The sequence below is a fragment of the Leptidea sinapis genome, chromosome 13, assembly GCF_905404315.1.
Source record: "Leptidea sinapis chromosome 13, ilLepSina1.1, whole genome shotgun sequence".
NCBI lineage: Eukaryota > Metazoa > Arthropoda > Insecta > Lepidoptera > Pieridae > Leptidea > Leptidea sinapis.
The window spans coordinates 428,624-437,693 of NC_066277.1; positions in this window are offsets into that span (position 1 = coordinate 428,624).

Sequence of the window (9,070 nt, forward strand, 5' to 3'; positions counted from 1 at the left end):
AGGCCTTTTTCCAGCAGTGTCTAGTCTGTTGTTTGACATCGTTAAGAATAATATGAAGAGTTCAAGTTATTTTTAACGATGAATGAATTATTCAGACTCAGAAGATCGGTCCCAATAAAATCAGCGGGCTTTTTGTTAATAATATGTAATTCGTTATTAATGAACTACTTTATTTAAATTGTTAATTATTGAGGTTATAATTCGTTTTAGCTTCCTGGACTTCTTCTCTACGCAAACTCTTCTAAAAGGCAAGTAATACTCCTGTGATTCCTCTGGTGTTGCAAGAGAATGTGGGCGGCGGTGATCACTTAAAATACGTGCGCTTGTTTGTCCTCTTCACCTATTAAAAAAACATTAACATTCTTGGAAAGGGTTTCTAAACTTTCATATTGAGTTTAATATTTTAATTTAAAAACTTTGTTTTCGATTTAGAAATCGAAACAAAGAACATTCTCTGAATACATTTAATTTTACTCAACTATGGCCAATGCCATCTGAAAGGGGAAAACACATTTTGTGGTAAAACCTAATGACGTCACGCGGTTCACAGTACCAAGGAGGTATTACCAGTAAAGGTTATGTACGCATTCTATTTCTAGTCTTATTTTATCGCACTGTTTTCCTTAGTATCCGAAAGGTCCAGTGTTTCCCACGCCCGACAGAGGGTCAATTTCATAGTTTAGGGGGGCAATTTAAAAATGGACTCGACACGACTTTAACCCTATCGCTTTGGGCGATTTAAATGCAATGCTAGATATCGGTGACAAATTTAACAAAAAAGGCAAATACCAAGAATGTGCAAGAAAATGTTTACTGCCGCTTCCATCGTCATATTTAGCTGAATGTGAATGATTTACTGATAAAAAAAATCTACTGATATCCAACGCGGAGACTTGAGATTAAAGCTAAGGAAATTGGAATCGAATATATAATCTGTGTGCAGCAAGCATCAAGCGCAAGGATCGCACTAAATGAATATAGAAAAATAAATATTAAAATTATTTTTAATTTTCAGTTTTTCATTAATTTTTTGAAATTTTACTAATGCATATTAATAAAAAAATTATAGTGATTTCTTCGTAAAAGTAATCATTTATGTTTCTTAAGGGAACAAAACAATTTTTAAATGGTAAAAATTTTGTATGTGGGGCTTATAAAAATTTTAGAAATGTCTCGTCTGGTCTAGTATGATAAAGATCATTATCAAATCGTTACCTCATCGGGGTTCATATAGTCCATTTGTATTATTTTTATATGAAATTTTCCACACCACGTAGTGGGTTATGCCCTGTAATTTAATTCATTCAACGAATCGCACAGGTGAATGATGCGATCCGCAAGTCGCGGAACCGGTTCTCCAGCTCTCATGGACTTCAAGAAAGCAAGATCATTAGGTGACATACCTCCACGCACGTCATACTAGTAATCGTATTAACTATTTTTATTAAAAACTTGTATAGCGGCAAAAGCTCTAGCTATCAAAGAGAAAAGTAATAAAATTCAGACAATATGGAACATTATTAATGCTGAATTGGGTAGAGTTAATAGTAAAAACGACAAACATTATACCTTAACATATGTAAAAGGTACAGAAATTAATGATAAAAATGAAGTAGGTCATGTTTTTGAGAAGTTTTTTGCTGACGTACCGAGTAAAGTTACGTACCACCTTGACTCTAGTGCTGACTCTATTGCTCTAAAGCTAAGCATTTGTTTAAGAAAGCTTATATCACTACCAGCTATTATTACAAAAAGCTTATCAACATACAATATAATCATAAAAAAAGTTCCCAAGAACGGTGTTCTTATAGGTAATAATTATATTCATAGCTTGGGGACAGATCGGCATTTTTTATTTATTACATTCTTCAGTGTATTAGTTATATATTGTACTAGCTGACCCGGCAAACGTTGTTTTGCCATATAAATTGTATTGATATTTTCCTTGCTAGTTGATAAGAGAGGGCGCTAGTTGTATTCATTAGTAACAATCACACTTCTTTTATATTTTTTATAATTCACATTATAGTTTTATAAATTATAGCCTATTTGTTATTCTGGTGTGTAAGCTTAGTAAGCTTGTTAAGTATTGTAAAGTTTCATCAAAATCTATTCAGTAGATTTTGCGTTAAAGAAGTTCAAACATACATCCAGACATACAAACTTTCACATTTATAATATTAGTAGGATTATTTAGTTATTTTCGCTCTCAAAATTATTAAACTTCTACTCATATTATGCATTATAATAGTCAGACATACACATTCTAGCAATAACCGACCGATACACGGGGAGTGTTAATATCCTAAACACAGGGAAACTTAGGAGTTAGAGCTCAGCTATGTACTAGTAGATTGTTGTCATAATGTAGACTACATACTTACTTTTCAACAAAATACCTTTTTTGTGGAATGAGGCACCAGCTTTTATGTGTGTTTCACATAAACCTACTGTCTGTATGTGCCTAGTTTATTTAAGAAGTCCTTGCAATAACAACTTCTTAATGTAGACTTCTTCTATATGTTTGTACCAAATGGTTGTGATGTAATATGTTGTGTAGTAGGTATTATGAGTATGTAGTAAATTGTACATGGTTTTTTATATAATACGTTTTTTTTTGAGACAAAATATATTTATTTATTTGTATCTGTATAAGTTACTCAAAAGGATGTCTTTCATTTCTTTGTATATCTTTTCACCACATATAATAATTTTTAATTCGTCTCCACTCATAAATTTAATAATTTGAATTTGCACGATTATTGTGATACACTTAATAAAAAAAAGTTTGTTGATAGTTATACTAAAACTCAGACAATTTAGGTTGAATTGTGTGTGCTTGAAAAGCACATTGACTCAATTTTTGAAGTATGGTTACGGTATCAACCATACTTCAAAAATTGAGACACACAGACGGAAGTCAAAGTCTGGGACAGATTAGTTGTCAATGGCAGATATAATTTTAACATTTCGTTTAAGCTTTTATATGATTTGAGGTTAGGCATTATTAATACCTACCTCGTAAAATGTACATTAAATTCCTTTTAACCCTCAACTTCCAACCCCAAATTATACTAGATATTTACCCTCAATTATTCGATTCGGAAATTTTATTCGTGTTGTTGATATTCAAAATTACTACTATCAGTAAGTTTTAAGGGTAGGTAATTTACCTCTAGGTAGGCTTAAAAAATTTCATCCCCTATGCACTTACCGAACAGTAACCGAGATAATTTGGTGATCATATTTTGTGCACCATGACGAACGTCTAAAGCTTTACTTGATTTTGACTTTACAATAGGAACAGCTTACCTAAGACATATTTCGTCCTGACATTATCCTCATTTGAGCCATCGGACGATTTGTGGTCCAACTGTTGAAGTGGAAGTACTTACGTTGATTTTTATGTTCAATCTTCATAACTCTATACAGACAGTGAATACTGCCAATAGAATGCCAAAGGAAATTGAAAACCACCAAAAGTGGTTTAGTTATATTATATGTTACAAAATCAAAATACTGGAATCATTTTCTTATGTTTACAACTGTTCGGTCTTTGCATTGTATATTATTTGGTAAAGTGCTAGTTAATTTCAACTGTGGAGATCGGACTTGCTAAGGTGCCATCTATCGCTACTGTACTTCAACCCTAAGTTGAAACCGGTAGCAAACGGTGGCGCTAGTCGCGACAATCGCGTGACGTACGCGTGTGTGGGCGCAACTCATAAGCCTACACAAGCTCTCTTCCGCTTCGACCGCCGTACGAGAAGGTTCCGTCCGAGACGTTCTTGGCCGCCCCTCGAGTGTTGAACCTCGTTGGTTCCTGTAGTGCCGTGCACCGGTGGATGCAGTGTGGCGAGGAGCAGTAAAGGTAGGTGGTACATGCATTGTTCCTTTTTTCACGGTTGCTTTATTGCGCCTACCAAATAATCTACAGTCCATTTTTAATATCGAACAACAACCATTTCACTCCAGAATTTTTTTAATTTCGTATCCTGAATAATTCCAAAAAACAGTATTTAGACAATTGTTACGTTTTACTTCCAGATAAGTCATGATATTGATGTTTCGTTCTCTGTATTTGTACGAGTTACGTTAGTAAATTTATATTCAAATTCAAATATTTTTATTCAAAATATAATGTAATATCACTTAATGAAAGTATAAAATTATATGCCTCTGAACTGAGAAGAACGGGCGCAAGAACCTATATACATGGCATATTTTATTCCACCTCCATCTCGTGAGCTTAATTCCATTAATGTGATTTAATATTAACAATGTTTTAAATGGCGGGAAATAATCGAAGTTTCTTACATAATTAACGTGTTCCAAATTTGAATTTTGATAAAAAAAATAGAAGTTAATAAGTTGTAACAATAGTTTTAGCCAGACTAGTTAGATTTATTTTAGATAAAATATTAAATATTTGTGCCATTTGGTGCCGAGACACTTGGCCCGTGGGGCCCAGAGGAGCGGTAAATATACAAAGTACTATCTTCGCGCCTCAATAAGGCTACTGGAAGCCCAAGCGCTGGCAGCTATTTCAGTCAACGGATCAGCTATCCAACGCGGTAATGCTGCCAGTATTCTTGGTACGCTTCCGCGTAATGATAGTTTTAATTTTATGTAGTCATAGTATGTAAATCTAATATATAAAATTCTTGTGTCACGGTGTACGTAATTGAACTCCTCCGAAACGGCTCGACCGATTTTCGTGAATCTTAGCGTGCATATCGGCTAGGGTGGAGAATCGGACAACATCTATTTTTCATACCCCTAAATGTTAAGTGAAATTTTTTTTGAACGTAATTTTTTGTTTTTTTTTTATGATACAGGATTAAAAAATACATACATTTTCAACCCTCTACGATCAACCCCTATTTTTGTATCGCAATTTTTATATTATTCTGTTCCATCCACAAATCCGCTATAGGGTTCGTTGCAAGATGACAATGGATCAATACTTACAATACTTGTAGTAGTTACGATAAATTTGGTAGGTCTGTCCCAATTGGTTGAGTCGCCGACGCGGCTCCCGGATGTGGATAGCCACATGCCGTCCTTATTAGATCTTCTGCTGACTACACATCCCGATGGTTACCAGGACTCTGTCGACGCCCCTCTCGGAACGTCCGACCATTGCCTGGTCAGGAGTGTAGTGCCTATCCGACGCCAACGTCGCAGACCACCAGCGACCCGCCGCGTTTGGCACTACAAGTCAGCAGATTAGGATAGGATGCGTTCCTTTTTTGCATCCTACCCTTGGGGCAGGGTTTGTTTCCTTTCGGATGATCCTAGTGCCTGCGCCGTTGCAGTAGCCGATGTGATACTGCAGGGCATGGATATTTTTATACCAAGCTCTGTAGTACCGATCGGTGGCAGATCACAGCCCTGGTTCGATGCGTCAGTTAAAGCAGCATCTGACTGCAAAAAACAGGCGTATCGAACTTGGGTTGCGGCGCTGGGCTCAAAGGATCCGAACTGCAAAGTTCTGAAGAGGAAATATAACCGTGCCTCCAGATTTTTTAAGCGGCAAATCGCCCGTGCGAAATCGAAGCACGTCGTCAAAATTGGCGAGCAGCTTTCCAGTTACCCGACCGGAACACGCAAGTTCTGGTCGTTGTCGAAAGCTGCTCTTGGTAACTTCAACCAGCCGTCCATGCCGCCGTTGCACATGAGGAATGACACCCTGGCCCATACGGCAAAAGAGAAAGCCGATCTCCTGTGCACTCTTTTTGCCTCCAACTCGACTCTTGACGACAACGGAAAAACACCGCCGACCATCCCGCGGTGTCAGAGCTCCATGCCTGAAGTACAGTTCTGACAGAAAACTGTTAGGCGAGCTCTGTTTTCGTTGGACGTCAGGAAGTCGACCGGGCCGGATGGCATTTCTCCAATCATGCTTAGAACGTGTGCCCCTGAGTTGACGCCGGTGCTAACGCGTTTATTCCGGCACTCTTATTCCAAAGGCGTAGTCCCTGATTCATGGAAGTCAGCCCTTGTCCATCCGATCCCAAAAAAAGGAGACAGTTCGGATCCGGCAAACTACAGGCCTATTGCTATTACCTCCCTACTCTCCAAAATTATGGAGAGCATAATTAACCGCCAGCTCTTGGTATACCTTGAGGGTCACCAGTTGATCAACGACCGGCAGTACGGCTTTCGCCATGGTCGGTCGACTGGCGATCTTCTGGTATACCTAACACATAGATGGGCGGCGGCTATTGAAAGCAAGGGGGAAGGTCTGGCAGTTGGTCTGGATATAGCGAAGGCCTTTGATCGTGTATGGCACAAGGCGCTCCTCGCAAAATACAGGTCGTTATCGACGGTTATTGCTCGAATCCCAAGCCCGTGAACGCTGGAGTGCCCCAAGGCTGTGTATCTCCCACGCTGTTTCTTCTGCATATCAATGATATGTTGGACACCGCCAACATGCATTGCTATGCAGATGACAGCACTGGTGATGCCGTATACACGGGCCATGCAGGTCTCTCTCGGGAAAACGTCGACCAGTGCCGGGAGAAACTTGTGACTTCTATCGAGTCCTCTCTCGAGAAGGTCGCGGAATGGGGTAAGTTGAACCTTGTCCAATTTAACCCCCAGAAGACTCAAGTTTGCGCGTTTACCACTAAAAAAACCCCATTTGCCGTATCACCGCTCTTCGAGAACACTTCCCTTAAAGCCTCGCCTAGTATCGGAATACTGGGTCTCGAAATCTCGAGCAATTGCCAATTCCGTGGCCATCTGGAAGGAAAGCCAAACTGGCTTCAAAGAAACTGGGCGTCATAAATAGAGCACGGCAATACTTCAAGCCCGCCCACATTCTAGCGCTCTACAAAGCGCAGGTCCGGCCTCACATGGAGTATTGCTGTCATCTCTGGTCTGGCGCACCCCAGTATCAGCTCGATCCATTTGACCGCGTGCAACGCAGAGCAGCTCGAATTGTCGGGGATCCAGTACTCTGTGAACGGCTGGATCACTTGGCGTTGCGTAGAGACGTCGCTTCATTGTGTGTCTTCTACCGTATTTATCACGGGGAGTGTTCCGAAGAACTGTTCAACCTGATTCCTGCCGCCGAATTTCTTCTTCGCACGACACGCCACAAGTTACGATATCATCCCCACCATCTGGATGTGTGGCGGTCCTCCACAGTGCGGTTTTCAAGGAGCTTTCTTCCTCGTACCACGAAGCTGTGGAATGAGCTTCCTTGTGCGGTGTTTCCGGGACGATACGACATGGGTACCTTCAAGAAAAGCGCGTACACCTTCCTTAAAGGCCGGCAACGCTCTTGTGATTCCTCTGGTGTTGCAGGAGAGTGTGGGCGGCGGTGATCACTTAACACCAGGTGACCCGTACGCTCGTTTGTCCTCCTATTCCATTTAAAAAAAAAAAAAAAAGGTCTGAGAATCGGTTACATCTACTTTTTACAACACAAAAATTTATTAATTACTTTATATTGCAATACAATGTTTGCTGGGTCAGCTAGTACAGTTATAAGATTTGTATTGTTTTTTAGATAAACTTTACTTTGATATAATGAGAGGAAGAATACCTGTTATTCATTACGTTAATAATTACTTACTTGTTAGTTTCTTCTTGAAGTTTTTGTAATCTTCCTCAAACAATACTTAGTCATAATTTGTTGTGTCACTCGCGTCAAATGGTCGTGTCACCACGAACATCAGTAGATAATAATTACCATTCATTACCATCATAGTGATCACAATTAAAGTCATAATTTACTATCTGCGGGATTTGAGGAATTCCATAATTTGTCGCCATTTGTTGGCTGGTCTATTTGATCTTTTGTTAGTAAGTGGTGCTAATGTGATGAAGCCATACGATATCCCAATTAAAATTAACCTTATTTTTTTTTGCGGCGAGCTTTATTGTATTGCCGCTCTGAATTTTTGTGTTTTTCAAGAATCCTGAGCGGCAATACAGTAGCCCTCGTCACCCCGAGACATAAGATGTTAATTCTCATTTGCCCAGTAATTTCACTGCTAGCTACGGCGCTCTTCAGACCGAAACACAATAATGCTTACACATCACACGCTTCACGGCAACGTTGTGGTACGCATACTACCACTAGTTATATAAGGACTATTACTTATTACTTTGTAAAGTCTTAATCTATTTGCTAAATATTTTTAGTACCAAATTCAATTTTACATTATTATCATTTTTGCTCCAAGAATATGATAATGTGTAACGACCTATTGAACGGTGAACGTGATTTCCACGACCAACATTACGTACGTAGCCAACGTAACAACATTTAATTAAGATCATAATATAACGACTATTAATATTATTTCTGTTTATTATAATAGCAGATTGTTGTGATAAGTAAATACTATAATTATATGTTTAGTGATTATAAATAGCTATATAACATAACATTATTCTGCTCTATTAGATTTTTTATATGATTCTGTTAGTTATGATGTCATTGTTAGCATTAACTCTGTTAGCTGTTATGCACTAAGCTAAAGCACTAAGTTGGAGAACATCAAATTCCGCTACCTGCGCTCGGACGTTCGTGACCTGGGGGCCTACTCCTAAAATCGATATTTCATAATTATATCGTGGCATTAGTCGTGTCGAATCCTACTCTTAGTTACATCGTATTCAATGTCGAAACGATGATTGAACGAAAGAAACATTTTTCGTTATTATCGCTCCTAACCCTACTCTTAGTTGAAAATGTCAGAGACGAATATTCGAATTTCACAAATGATCCGTTGAGCTGTTATTGTGCCTACGTTTAGAATTACCAGCTCGGTTCTGCCTGACATAGAGATTCCTCCCCATACCATAACATTGGAGCCCCCAAATCTGTCACTTTCATGGATACAAGCATCCGACAATCGCTCACCTTCACGCCTTCAGACCCTAATGCGAAGGTCATCACTAAAAAGTTTAACTTTGCACCCATCCGTAAACAATACTGTCCTCCAATCATTCATATCCCATGCAAGATGTTTCCTTGTGAACGATAATCGGTTTGCATGATGAGCACTTGTTAATGGTATCCGCACTACGCGTCTCCTGGAGATCTGCTAAT